Genomic DNA, 15750 nt, shown 5'->3' with positions numbered 1-15750 from the left:
CAGCTGTATCTTATCTCTACATTGGCTAATCTGCATGAGATGTTGTGGGCTGCAGCAGGGAGCACTGCTGTAAAAACAATGCAGCTAATGTCAACACAAGTGACTAGATAAAGTATCAATCAAGCTGTTCAGATGCACATACATTCTCCCAAAACTTAAACTGTCATGATTTGTGGTTGATTGTGAGGATGAACACTGAAACCCAGGTGATGATGATGACGATGATGATGTTTATTATAATTTAATAAAGAGAAGCTCAAACACAGTCCAGTACGGGCAACACCGGCAGGAAAACTTGCACACAGCTAATACAGGTAGCCACTGAAACAACTGAAAAACAAAGTTTTTTAATTATACATTTAGATGTTTGCACGCCAGCTGGAGATGGGCACCAGCAGCCCTCCCGACCCCACTAAGGGACAAGGGTACAGGAAAAAGGAAGGATGGATTAAGATATTTACCATTATTCAAATATAAACAAAATGCCTTGTAAATATTATTTTGATCTTTACACACCTTTTTGTTGCTGGACATGTTCAATTTCATTTGTCCCCAGTGCAGCGTAATAGACTTCCTCATGACATTTAAACTATAAAATATATTATATTTATGTTTTTCTTCAACAAGCTGATTGACTGGACTACACCTTATTTTAATATGTAATTTAATCTACTGAAACTATTTTCACATTTGATATTTTCTTCATATTATACATGTCCCAGTACTAACTTTCCACCCTGTTATGATGTTTCATTTCTGCCTTCAAAAAGTCTAAAATTCCATAAAAACCATTTAATGTAAGTGACATCAATTGGTTTTGATGTGAATTCAACCATGGAAAACAAAGTGAGCTTCAACTGTCACCATCTCTGTAGTCTTACATTTACTCTGACTCAAATGGGTTCAATGCTGTGCAAATTGATATAAAATGACATGATGATCAACTCTGTGTATAACTGAGTTTTAACACAGACTCATTTGCGTAAAACACAAACTGAGTCTGTGTAAAGACTCAGTTTTTTATTGAGTAAAATACTGAGTAAAAAACTGAGTTTTTCACTAAGTTTTTTACTCAGTAAAAAAAAACCCATCTCTAATGGTGATGTCACCCCCCCGTTTCCAACTGCTGATTTCAAGTGTGCTTCAGCTGAAGCATGTGGCTTCAGCTAGCAGCCGAAGCCACATGCTTCACCACATGCTTCGGCTGATAGCTGAAGCATGTGGGCATGCCTTATTAGCAAATAGCAATACCAGTCATGTCTACGATCGTCTCTAAATCAACCAGGCTTCATGTGATTTCCACCAGATATTTATGGCTGACTTCAGTGAACCTCTAAAAACCCCAATAGCAATAGATTATAACTTGACTCCACTTCCCCCCTTCGGTTAATCAAATAGCTATATCTCCTCTCTACATTGGCTAATCTGCATGAGATGTTGCAGGCTGCAGCAGGGAGCGCTGCTGTAAACAGTGGTGGGAAGTACTGTACTTAAGTAGAGTTTTCGTGTATCTGTACTTAAGCAGATTTAATAATGGGTTCTTTCTACTTTTACTCCACTACATTTTACAGTAAGTATCTGTACTTTCTACGTCACTACATTTCTACAAAACTGCAGCGTTACTGTTACATCCAAGTCGCGTTGCTCTTTCTTCCGTTAAAATGTGAAGTTCAGGGATTTAAGGTGGCGACGTAAAATCCCAGCAATAACGTGACTTAGTGTCTCTTGTTACCCATCGGCTCCACCTTTTCTTGCACGCGGAGCTCCACGACATGCGCAGTAGTTTCCTCTGAGCGGGTGAAGCTGCCTAATCATCAGTAATATAAAAGCGCTGTATAAATCATAATATATGGCGACATGTAAAATCAGCAGCGCTTCGCTTTCACAGACGGCGGGACTTCGTCCAACTTTAGCGTCTCTTGGAAGGATAGCTTAAAGAAAGGTAAGATCTGTGGATGTGATGCTAGCAAAGCTAGCTGTACTGAAACATGTTGCATCTGCGATGAAAAAAAGTTGTCACTCGTGCGCTGAATTATTGTGTGGAGGTGTTGACTGAGGTGTGGCATAAATGGGACAACGCTGTGAACTAAGTCTGCAATATAGTGATATAACATTCAGGAACGATCCGATTCTTTTGGACGGATCTTTACTAAGCACTAAGGACTGAAGCCTCACTTAGAGCCGTTCTTTGTTCTTGTGTACACTGCGGTAGCTATATATATATATACACACATTTATTTAATCACTGAATAAGTAAAAGTTGAACGTATGAACACAGAGCATGCTCATTGCTCATTGCTAATTGATTTCATCTCCTATCATGGTGGCAAACTGCAGTGGGAGGGAGGGTGAAAACAGTTACAGTGCTCCTTCTGCTTGGTTTCTTGTTGCGCCATTGGACAGTGTTCATAGTTGAACGTTATTTACCGATACTTGCAATATTTACGGAGTGAAGCTTCTTCAAACAAAACGGAGGCTCGTATGTCTTTTACTGAACCTTTCTGTTCAGTTTTTTATTGGAGAAAACGGCGACAGCTGATAACGGCAACAGCTGTTCGTAACCAAGACAACCAAAATATCAACAAAGCAAGATAGTAACAAAACAGAACCAGATACTTAAGCATTCTTCAAAATAAAAGACTTCTTTTATTCAAATAAATCATGTCTTGCACTTAAATATATTTCACTTCATCCTTGTATTTTATACAATCATGTTCAATTCAATTAATAATAATCATGTATTCTATGCTTAACATATAATTGTAAATCAGTCATTTATACTGAACAACATATGAGTGTAAAAAAGTCACAACAGCGATGTTTCAGTTGTGGTTTCTGACATGGGCAATATGAGCAACCACCCAGGGTGGTATTTTTCTAGGGATAGAAGGAGACCTCTGCGGATTGTAGCACAGCGATGAAAGCAAAACAGAATTAAGTATATGTAAAAATTAAAGTTCCACCCTGTTAGGAAAGACTGTGAAAAATGTTTATTCAGTAGAATGTGAAAAATGTTTATTCAGTAGAATTTAGAAAACATAATGTTAGATTTAGTCATTAAAGGTTTGTGATTTTGTTGAAGGTTAGCTAGCTAAATGTTGAACACATAAAAGAGCTACAGGTAGATTAGTTAGAAAGTTCCACCCTGTTATGTTCCACCCTGTTAGGAAAGATTGTGAGAAATGTTTATTCAGTAGAATTTAAAAAAACATAATGTTAGATTTTGTCATTAAAGGTTTATTTTGTTGAAGGTTAGCTAGCTAAATGTTGAACACATAAAGAGCTACAGGTAGATTAGTTAGAAAGTTCCACCATGTTATGTTCCACCCTGTTATGTTCATAACCCAAAAAAGTAGATATTAGGGTGAAAAGAAATAACTTTAAGTCAAATAAAGAAATTTGAGATGATGGAATAGAGTTGCAGAGTAGTCTGAGGTATTATCAGATGTCTTTGCCATTTGTCTGTTTTCATTTCACTAGTTACCCCCATTGACTCTTGTGAGGGGAACAATGAGTACCTGTCATGGAAAAATCCACTACAGGGATATCACCTGTTTTTGCCAAATAGAGCCAGGACAAATACTCTACCTATACTTTGACTTGAAAGAGCCAATCCTGCAACTAATAATGAAAATCATCAGATTTTAGAATCAAAGACTTTGATTTTCCACCCTGTTATGGGACAATCCACCATGTTATGTTCCATTCCACACATGTTTTTATTATTAAATATTGTTACAGAAACATTAAGTACTGTGGATTTTTCTGAGCCATGTTGGGAGATGAAGACCATCCATCCATCCATCCATCCATCCATCCATCCATCCATCCATCCATCCATCCATCCATCCATCCATCCATCCATCCATCCATCCATCCATCCATCCATCCATCCATCCATCTTCTTTCACCCTTGTCCCTCAGTGGGGTTGGGAGGGTTGCTGGTGCCTATCTCCAGCTGGCGTGCCGGGCGAGAGGCGGGGTACACCCTAGACAGGTCGCCAGTCGGTCACAGGGCAACACAGGACACACAACCATGCACACACACACACTCACACCTAGGGGCAAATTAGAAAGACCAATTAACCTTTTGGACTGTGGGAGGAAACCGGAGTACCAGGAGAAAACCCACGCATGAACAGGGACAACATGCAAACTCCATGCAGAAAGACCGGGGCCGTTAATCGAACCCGGAACCTTCTTGCTGCAAGGCAACAGCTCTACCAACTGCGCCACTGTGCAGCCCAAGTTGAAGACCAATAAATGCAAATATTGATATAAGTTTTTAAAATTTCCAATATTTTCAATGCTGTCAGTAATAATGAGTAAAAAACCAGATTTTTCTATACAATACAGTAATAAATGATTCGTAACTTCATGATGTGTGACAATTTCAAGAATAAAACATATATAGTAAAAGGGACACACTCTTTCTAAAAAAAGTCATTATTTTTTTAATTTAAATGTTTAACTATTTGCGGTCCATATGTAAATGTTCATAACAGGGTGGAACACATTCAGAGACAATGGTGAAAAAAACCACATGTAATAATTAATTTATCCAATCCTGAGCTTGCCCATTATTAATTTCTTATTGTTAAACATGTCAATGTTGTAACAAAATGTTCAAAACTTAAAACAATACTTTTTTTTCAAAAATCCTGAGCCCAAAATGTTGCCGCAAATAAAGAATCACCCAATTACTGAGATTAAAAGAGATAAAGTGCTGAATATTGATATCTGTTTCCCACCTAGTTTTCATTGCTAATTATTGTGAGAAATCATTAACGTGATCAATTTCTTCCCATAGATGACAATCATTAATCATTATTGATAATGTCTAAGGCAAACTGAGTAAATTTGTTATTTTACTCAAACTGGTAGCCTTTATATAACTCGGCACCCATGAAGTAGCTCTCAGTTTCAAAAAGGTTGGTGACCCCTGATCAGCCAATCTGCAACAGATCTTTGTGCATTGTCTGTGATGGTGCAGTGGTTTATGCACAGCAGCTATGAAGGTTGCCAGGCTTTTTGGTTCAACCTATCTCTGTGAATCAGCGTTTTCTGACATGAACTTCATCAAGAACAAACCCAAAACATGCCTCACTGATGCACATCTGACAGATGCACTCACAGTTGCAGTTTCAAGTTACACATCAGATTACAGAGCACTGGTGAACTGCATGCAATGCCAGTCTTCTCACTAATAAGGAAACCAATACCAGATGTCAGTGGCAACATGGCAGTGTCATGGCAAAGTTCAATTAAAATATTGAGGAATTGTGTACAATTTAAAAGTGTGTTTCTTGAAATACAAGTTATAATTTTGTTAAAAATGCTACAGTCATGAGTTCAAAATGTGATAAGATTTATTTAAAAACATGTAAGTTGATTTTTCTTTAACATTACATAATTGATAACCTTTTGAAATATGGTGCAACATAGTTCATAATTTGTTAAAAGATATGTGTGAGTGGCAAGTGAAAATTGGACATTTTCCTACAAAATGTAGTGATATAAGTGGCTATCTAAAAATGTAACAATTATTGAGATTAAAAGATGAAGTGATGAATATTGATTATCTGTTTCCCACCTTGGTTTCATTGCTATTTATTGTGAGAAATATTTAACGTGAACAGTGTCTTCTCATAGATGAGTATCATTAATCATTATTGATAATATATAAGTAAAGGCAAACTGAGTAAATTTATTTCAGAATAGTGTCAAACTGGTAGCCCATTTTATAACTCAGTACCCATGAAGTAGCTCTCAGTTTCAAAAATGTTGGTGACCCCTGATCTACTCGCTGCATCTGTAACCCGGGGTGAAAAAACTGCCCTTAGTCCCGCCTTGCTGCCCCATTGGTTAAGAGTGACAGTCAGTCACACAGTGCATGCAGCCAATTGACACACCTGATGTAATTATTTAGGCTTGCTCCAGCTTTCCCCAGTCAGGTGTGAGGGGGAGAGCTGGAGACAAAGGAGCTACAGGCTGGTGTTTCCAAACAATCAGTTACCTCTTTGTTTGTTATGCACTTTTTTTAACCTTCCAATATAAAAATCATGTAGATCTGAAAAGATCCAGTGAGTTTGGAGCCTTGAAGCTGCCATGCTCTCTACTGTTAATGGAATTGGTGAGTAGTGGACACAATGTTGTTTTGTTGTTTTAGCATGTTGGTGGTAGCCAATGCTAATTGTTGTATGATCTAATGTCTTAAATTTAACATGTTTAAGAAAATGAGATAAATATTATGTTACTTGGTCTGACAGATTAGATCTATTGCATTTATCTCTATGTATAACTGAAAAGAGTCTAGTTAACTAGCAGGTTGGAAATGTACTGGTCCTGTTTATTTTAATACAGGCCAGGTGATCCCTTTGTAGGGTTAAAGGATGGCGAGCTTCTGAAAACTGGCTGGAGCCAGGAGAACCTGAGAATCACTCCATACTGGTCTGGTAGGAGGCTGGTCTGTATCATTTCCCCCTCCATCTCACCATTCGGACACACAATCCACTATTCATCTCTTCATCTGAAACGACTTGCGCTAGGACATTGTCATCTCAAATATCTGGACAATTCAACCATGGACTTTTTGAATGTGTGTAGGTCAGACACTGTGCTGACCAGTGGGGAAATTTAAACCAGTTGTGCACAACTTAATGAAAGATCTACTGCAGTACTGTGTATATTTAATTTGGGGTTCTATGTATGTTTGTCTTGTGCTGTTCACTTTAATTTTCTTTTAAAAATACATGGTATTGAAAGCAGTTCTTTTGCATTGGTTTTATTGATTACTGACAACGGCTCCAGTAGACGAATTCTAGTCTTCTGATTTCTTCCATCCAGTCCTTTTACACTTTAAATAGTGCTACATTATTGGCGAGCTAGCCAGGAGCTGTTTGATCAGTAATTAATAGAAACCGGTTTGAGTAAAGTTGCACAAATAAGTCTTGGTTCCTACTCACCAATTCAATTTCCATTATGGAGATTTTTGAAACTCTTGGTCTAAAAATCCCTAATACAGTATTGATTGATGGAATCTTGGAGAACCCCACTGATGAACTTATTGATTTTCTTGAACAGTATGGTGATATTAAGCAGAGAACTACCATCGATTCGTGTGAATCAGAATTTGATCAAATGTTCGTTGTTGAATTTGATTCTGGATTGTCTTTAGCACGCTTATCTCCAATATTACCATATACATTTACATCAAGTGTGGGTGATAAATTTCATATTGAAAGTTTATCTGAGATTTATGCCTCAAAGGTTGGTGGTTTAAAGACAAATAAGTATTTGGACGATTTACAAGAAATTGCCAAAATGTCTGGAAAAAATTACACTCAAGTTCTTACAGAAGTGATGTCCCAGATACAGCAGTCTATTGCAGAGTTCTGTCCTGTGGTGCAAGAGAAGGCAAAAGAGGAACAACTTGCAGATGAAGATGGAGGGCAGCAGCCATCAGCTCATGCCACAACTCAACTCCCTTTTCCTCTGTCATCCCTCTCGCAGTCAGTTCCTCTCCCATCCAGTTCTGCTGTCTCCAACAGAGCTGAAGTGCCAGGTCAGGAGAAGCGGTCCACACCCATTTCCGCTGGTGATCTTAATCCTCCTGAGGTGCAACGGTACGTTGTGGAGCATGTTGTTAGGAGTGGGGACAGCTCTCTGCATATGCACACATCCCATAGACTGAGAGCATTCTCTGGAAAAGTCCCTAGGCCAAGTCATGAGACAGACTATGACACGTGGCGTTCAAGTGTTGAATTAGCTCTTCAAGATCCCTCTATGTCACAGTTGCAATGTACCAGACTAATTCGTGACAGTCTACTTCCACCTGCCTGTGATATAGTGAAACATTTGAGTCCTGACACGTTACCAAAAGTATACATGGAACAACTTGATTCAGCTTATGGAACTGTTCAAGATGGAGAGGAGTTGTATGTTAAATTCATGGACACCTATCAGGACAGTGGAGAAAATCCATCTGCCTATTTGCAGCGTCTGCAGGTTGCATTACAGCATGCAGTAAAGAGAGGAGGTGTTTTGGAGAAGGACATGGATGCACGACTGTTGACCCAATTCTGCAGAGGGTGTTGGGACAACAATCTAATCTCAGAACTTCAACTTAAACAGAAAAAAAATTATCCACCATCATTTGCTGAGCTTTTGTTGTTACTTAGAACTGAAGAGGACAGGGAAGCAGCAAAGACCTTGAGGATGAAGCACCATTTGGGAACCACTAAACAAAAGGTTGCATCTCAGGTTCAGTTTGCACATACTGATCAGGAAACTAACTTGTGTGTTGCTCTGAATAACATGACTAAACAGCTTTCACAACAGATGGCTGCAATACAGCAGCAGCTCACTGCTTTAACAGCAGGTCAAATGGGCACTAAGCTACCTTTTGCTGGAAAAGTTACTTCAAAGCCTAGTGTGAAAAAGACTGTTAAAGATGTAAAATTCGGCATGTCTAGCTCTAAACCTGGGTTTTGTTTCCGTTGTGGGGAGGATGGCCATATTAAGCCTCAATGTGATAATGAGCCCAATTCAGCATTGGTCAGTGCAAAGCGGAAAATATTTTATGACAAACAGAAGAGACAGGGACAAAATCCCTCTCCTTCAGCACATTTAAACTAGTTCCAGTTCCTGTTGAGGGACGAACAGGAACTGAGCTGGACCAACTTTGTCCCGCAGAGAGAGAGTCTGTTAAGTGTGCAAAGATGCAGACAAAAACCAAAATTAACTTACCAAAAGGATTAATTGGATCCAGATGTACAGCAGAAGTCAACATTGCTGGCCATAGCTCTCAATGTCTTCTAGATACTGGCTCTCAAGTCACTACCATTCCAGTTTCTTTCTTCAATGAGCATCTCTCAGGTCAACCAGTGCATTCATTAAATGACCTACTTCATGTTGAAGGGGCTGCAGGTCAACAAGTTCCATATTTGGGTTATGTTGAAATACCAATAACTTTTCCAAAAGACTTTATTGGGAGTGAACTAACAGTTGAAACCCTTGCTTTGGTTGTTCCTGATGTGAGACCTGGATTTCCAGCTTCAGTACTAATTGGCATGAATACACTTGAAATTCTCTATGAAATGTTTTGTTCCAGTGATTGTCCCACATTCCAACCTACCTCATATGGGTTTAAAACAGTTCTGCATCAGTTAATGCATCAGCAAAACTGTGACAATCATTTGGGTGTTGTGACTCTCCATAGCAAAACCCCTGTACTTATTCCAGCTGGTTGCACAGTGGTGGTCGAGGGTCGTGCCAAGCTTTCTTCTACAGCCAGTCAGTGTGCTGTCGTTCAGCACCCGGTTTCAGGCCTGCCGGGTGGCCTGGTTGTCAGTAGCTGCACTGCAAAAGTCCCCTTTCAAAAACAAGAAAAAAAGTACAAAAATAGGGTATAATTTTCTTAAAATAAGAAAAATTATCTGCCAACAGAACAAGAAATTTATCTTGTCAAGATTTTCTAAAACAAGAAAAATATCTTACCAAGATAAACCTACAATATCTTAAAATTAGTGTATTTTTACTTAAAACAAGCCAATTTTACTTATACGAGTAAGATATATTATCTTATTTAAGAAAATTATCTCAAGTAAAGAAAATGTTACTTGACACTGAATTTCTTAAAATAGCGTAAAATTTCTTATTTTAAGAAAAATGTTCTATGTATTAAGAAAATAAATCTCATATATTCTATTTGTATTAGTAAAATTGGCTTGTTTTAAGTACAATTACACTAATTTTAAGATATTTGTAGGTTTATCTTGGTTAGATAGTTTTTCTTGTTTTGGAAAATCTTGACAAGATAAATTTTCTTGTTCTGTTGGCAGATAATTTTCTTATTTTAAGAAAATTATACCCTATTTTTGTACCTTTTTTTTCTTGTTTTTGAAAGGGGACTTTTTGCAGTGTATACCTAAATCTAGTTTATTTTTATTGTTGCATAGGATTAAAATATATATTTTGTCACAGCTTTACTCAAGGTTCTTATGCTAAGACAAAAATCCAAAAATTGATCCTGTGAATACTGGAACAAGAGATGTTATTGGCTTGCTGAAATGAAGACATAAGTTCAATTACTTTTAACATCTTTATTACGTTTAAGTTTCACATAAACACAATAAAACATGACTACTGGTCAGAATTTAAAGTCTGGATGGGCATCTGATTCTGAAACAATCCTGTAAAATGACAGAACAATGACGATCTGACACATCTGCCGCACTCATAAGATGCCCTAAGAGTCAAGCAAACCAAATTGTCCAAAGGAAAAAAAAATCTTAGGATTAGATGTCAACAATAGGAGCTTCCTCCACAACGAACTTCTTCCAATAAGCCATAGCCTTTTATATGTAGAAGTCTTGCCTCAGTTACGGACGCCGTTCTCAAGACATCTGTCAGCAGCACAGAGAGGAGTGGCCACACACACGGATGCTGAAAGGTGTAGTAGCTGTGATGTCCTCCTTTCAGAAGATCAGGGCAGGCATGGTTCCAATGGCCAGTAGAAAGTTGGTTTCACGATCACTGCAGAGCTGAAAAGTGGTCTTGTTTGAAGTTGTTGGGTCATCTGCTAATTGGAGCACAGACAGAAAAACAGTCACAAAACAAACCACGTTTTAGGGACTAATCAGTGTAATGATGAATCAGTATCATAAATTTCTTACCTCAAGAATGTGAAGGATGCCGTCACTTGCAATTCCCAAAGTTTCTTGTAGATGGTGCAATACGTGATTGGAGATGTGTCTGGCATAGGCTTCACCATGGCAACAGTTTGGTTTACTTGAAAAATAAAACAAGTCTTATTTTAGTTCATGTGCTCAATTACAATATTACATGAATTCAAGATGGCAAGAAAGTTATTTTAATTAAATCAAACTAGGACTACTTAAATTCTCTCATTAAAAATAGTTTTTAAAATATTCTGATATCAGTGTGGTATATCTAATCTAGGCTTTTAGACTCATTGCATTTAATTTTTGAAATTACAGCACATCAAACTCCCTCGGTTAGTGAAATACTAGGCGGAATTGCTCTTTAACCATTTCCTGAATCATAAGCTACGAATGAGAAGCCACCTTAGCTATGTTAAAAAACGGAAGCTACCAAGACTCGTGTCGATATTTTTAAGCCACAGCTATTGTGGTTAATGACTGTTCAAAGCTCATATTCACAAGAGCGGCTCTTTAACCGCAGATGAAAATTGGCATATCACGACATGCTAACTAGCTTCAGTTAGCTTATCTTAGAAAGACAGACTTTAAACTTACCTCTCAGTACAGCAGCTGTAGGGCCTATACACGTAAAAAGTCCTCCATCTTCATTCATGTCCAACCGAGATTAGAGAATTTGCCAAAAGAAAATCTTATAAAAGTACAGTAGATAAAAGCTTAGTTAGGCTGTTACAACTGAATTAACGGTTAATCAGGGCAGTTAAATGATCTCTGGCGTTGCCGTTAGTGATGTGCGGATTGATACTGAAATATCGATTCTTCCGATACCAGAACTTAATTCTTTAAATCTATTGTCAGATTCAAAGATCAATACTTTCAACACTTTAGTAATTTGAGATAATGTAGATTAACAAGAGCACGTTAGAAAGTAACTAAATTACTGAGATCTTGCCGAAATGAAACGTTGTTAATGGGAACTACTTTTTCTTCCGCCTGGTAAGTATGTAATGTGTAAGGACGTAATGCCCAAGCGCAGCGTGCTGCTGACGCTCACTCACTCAGAAATGAACATGTTGACAGATTATTAAAAAAGTGACACGGAGCTATTTCAGCTGTCATTTTATAGTAGTTTTAATAATTAAACAAGGATGTATTTAGTAGGGTTATTACTTTACTAATTTTCTTTTTTTAGTTTGCAACTCCATTTTCACATGTTTTGTATATTTCAGCTGAATTAAAATAGCTTATAGTAAACGAGATTGTTCTCAATATACTTCTGAGTTTAAAATGAGTGCATCAGAGTACATTGTGTTCTTTTATGAAGCCAAGATATGGATTACATTTATTTTTTATTTAATTAAGAAACAAATTAATTGTCTTTTGCACAAAGTATGGGATCTGTATTGCCAATACCACCTTAAATTTTACTCGGTATTGGATTGGAAAGAAAATCTGTTGTATCGAACATTAATACTATCTCACTGACATTTTGGGCGCTTTCCCATGTGAATTGTATGATGTCATAAAGGGGTTACAAACATGATGAATAAAATATTGTTCAAACTAATATTAGTAACTTATAAAGTAAGAATTTGAAATATAAACCAAAAGTTAAAATATTTATCATGACATTGAGCTAATCAATATTGTTGATTCTAATCTCATTGTGTGGAATACCAGCCATTTCAAATCACACATCAATAGAAATTTCATGACATGTCAGTAAGAGGTTGCATCAAGAAGATCAAATTAAGAAGGTCCTTAGCAGATGGAAACATGCCAAGAATTATCTTGATATATAAACTGATATTGTTTCTGAAATTGTTGTGTTAAATGTCAATCGTTTAAATATTAAATTATAATTTCCTGTACACTCTGCCAACTTATACAAGAATATAAGTTCATGGGGTTTTTTATTTTTCATTGTCAATAACACAAAGGATTCCATTTGGACATAGTCTGTTTTAATTATCTGAATACATTTCATTAAGTGTGTGATTTCGCTTTATGTGCTTGAAATAAGAAATTTTTACTTGTATAAAATAAGTTCTAGACTTGAAGTTTGATTGGTAAATATTGATATTCTAGATTCTAGCACATATTTACTCATAATAAGTAATATTTCTTAACATTAAGCTTTTATATCTTACTGAGATAATTAAGTACAAAAACACTTAAAATAAGAAAAATATTCTTACATAAATCCCTCTTGGTGAGAAAAATTATCTTGACAGAAAGAAAACAAGAAAAATCTCCTTAATTTAAGATATTTAATCTTACTAAGATTTCAGTTTTTGCAGTGTGTCTGGTTGCACTTCAAGCTGACTCACTCAGTAAGGTTCCAGTTGCTGTTTCCAATGAAACAAAGCAAGTTATTTCCATACCAGCTTTAAGTATCATTGCTGAACTGGAAACCTATGCAGGTATCATCTCAGAGCACCATGTGACCAACCATATAGCTGAGAAAACATCAACAGCATCTTTGAAAATCAATTTTGGTGAGTCTCCAATACCATCAGAATGGAAGGAAAGAATCATAACAAAGCTAAATGCCATACCTGAAGTTTTTGCCCATCATGATTTAGATTTTGGTTGTACCAAGCAAGTGAAGCATCACATTAATCTTCATGACAATACTCCTTTCAAACATCGAGCAAGACCGATTCACCCACAAGATATAGAGGCTGTTCGCAAACACTTACGTGAACTTCTGGATGCTGGTGTTATCAGAGAATCTGAATCCCCTTTCTCATCTCCAATTGTCGTTGTTAAGAAAAAAAATGGAGACATTCGACTGTGCATTGACTATCGTAAGCTTAATTTACAAACTGTCAAAGATGCATATGCCTTGCCCAACCTGGAAGAATCATTTACAGCTCTCAGAGGATCAAAGTGGTTTTCAGTGCTTGATCTGAAATCTGGTTATTATCAGATTGAAATGAATGAAGCAGATAAAGCTAAGACTGCTTTTGTTACTCCACTTGGGTTTTGGGAGTTTAACCGAATGCCTCAGGGGGTTACAAATGCACCATCAACCTTTCAAAGATTGATGGAGAAATGTATGGGTGACCTGCATTTGAAAGAGGTATTGGTTTTTTTGGATGACTTGATCATATTCTCAAACAGTCTTGAAGAACATGAAAACCGTCTGCTGAGAGTTCTAAATCGTCTGAAAGAGTTTGGATTAAAACTTTCTCTGGAAAAATGTAAATTTTTCCAAACGTCTGTCAGATATTTGGGTCACATTGTTTCAGAAAAAGGTGTTGAGACAGACCCAGAAAAGATTTCCACAGTGAAATCCTGGCCAATTCCTACTAATTTGAAAACCTTGAGATCCTTTCTGGGATTTACTGGCTATTATAGACGTTTCATAAAAGGATACGCCACTATTGCCAAGCCTCTTAACAATCTGACCCGTGGGTACTCCCCAACATATAAACCCTCAAGAGTACAATCTTCTAAGTGCCCACAGTTTGATCCAAAGCAACCTTTTGGTTCCAGGTGGACTCCTGAGTGTCAGCTGGCTTTTGATACCCTGATTGACAAACTTACTACTGCACCAGTCCTGGGGTTTGCTGATCCTGCACTACCTTACATCCTTCACACAGATGCCAGCATCACTGGACTGGGTGCTGCCCTGTATCAGGAACATGAGGGGAAGCTCAGGGTAATAGCTTATGCTAGTCGAGGTTTGTCAGCCAGTGAAAGTCGTTATCCAGCTCATAAACTTGAATTCTTAGCACTGAAGTGGAGTGTAACAGAAAAGTTTCAAGATTATTTGTATGGAGCAGATTTTACAGTTGTCACTGATAATAATCCACTTACTTACATCCTAACCTCAGCTAAGCTGGATGCTACCAGTCATCGTTGGCTGGCTGCACTTTCTACTTTCTCCTTTAAGTTGCAGTATCGAGCAGGGAAACACAACCAGGATGCTGATGCACTCTCTCGTCGTCCCTGTGAAAGTCCTGTCATAGATGAGGTTGCACATAAAGATCAGGAACTTGTCTCTCAGTTTGCTCAACAACATCTTTTAGACAACAGCAACAATGAGATATCACCTGAAGTGATGGATGCAATCTGCCAAAGTCGTCTGGTTCGGACCCAAGTTGAAAGTCTTTTGGTTGAATCGCTCTCAGTCAGGGCAGATATAATTCCTGTGGACTACTCTGAAGAGGCACATGGACTTCCTGTTGTTCCTGCAATGTCTCATTCCGACCTAAAAGACCATCAGAGAGCTGATCCTAGTGTCAGGGAAATTATCCATCAGTTGGAGTCAGGTGAAAAAATTCCCCCAACAGTTAGGAGTGAACTTCCAGAACTTCATCTTCTCCTTAGAGAATTTACTAAACTGGAGATGATTGATGGCATTCTTTACAGGAAACGGCAAGAAAATGAGCAACATGTATATCAACTGGTCCTTCCAGAAGACCTCCGTGAATCTGTTCTTCATAGTCTTCACAATGACATGGGCCACCCGGGAATAGAGCGAACCCTGGATCTTGTTAGAGCTAGATTCTATTGGCCTAGAATGGCTATGTATGTGGAGCAGAAAATAAAAGCATGTGGACGTTGTGTTCGTCGAAAGACTCTGACAGAGAGAGCTGCTCCACTAGTTAACATTCGGACTTCACGTCCATTGGAGCTTATTTGTATGGATTTTCTCAGTCTTGAGCCTGATACCAGCAATACCAAAGACATTCTCGTGTTGACAGATCATTTCACCAAGTTTGCCATTGCTATTCCAACACCGAATCAAAAGGCAAGAACTGTCGCCAAATGTCTTTTGGACAATTTCATTATCTATTTTGGAATTCCAGAAAGACTACATACAGATCAAGGATCTGATTTTGAGTCCAAATTGATAAAAGAGCTGTGTGCTATGACAGGAATTAAAAAGTGTCATACAACACCATACCATCCCAGAGGAAACCCTGTAGAAAGGTTTAATCGCACACTGTTAGCAATGTTGGGAACTCTTGAACCAAAACAGAAGTCAAAATGGAAAGAATATGTTAAACCTCTCGTTCATGCGTACAATTGTACCAGAAATGAAGTGACAGGATAT

The 15750-nt window shown here is 37.7% G+C and overlaps 1 long non-coding RNA gene across 1 annotated transcript; it reads right to left on the bottom strand.

The window, feature by feature from the left end:
• Window positions 1-10088: 10088 nt before the first annotated feature.
• On the bottom strand, window positions 10089-10899 carry LOC145554430 (uncharacterized). The gene is made up of 2 exons (XR_014090390.1): window positions 10677-10899; window positions 10089-10582 (listed from the first exon to the last, which is right to left on the bottom strand). It is a non-coding gene; the product is annotated as an uncharacterized LOC145554430 (long non-coding RNA).
• Between the last annotated feature and the right edge of the window lie 4851 nt (window positions 10900-15750).

The sequence above is a fragment of the Poecilia reticulata genome, chromosome 12 (assembly GCF_904066995.2).
Source record: "Poecilia reticulata chromosome 12, P_reticulata-male-v2, whole genome shotgun sequence".
Taxonomy (NCBI): Eukaryota; Metazoa; Chordata; class Actinopteri; order Cyprinodontiformes; family Poeciliidae; genus Poecilia; species Poecilia reticulata.
This window is presented reverse-complemented; position numbering and strand designations above follow the sequence as displayed.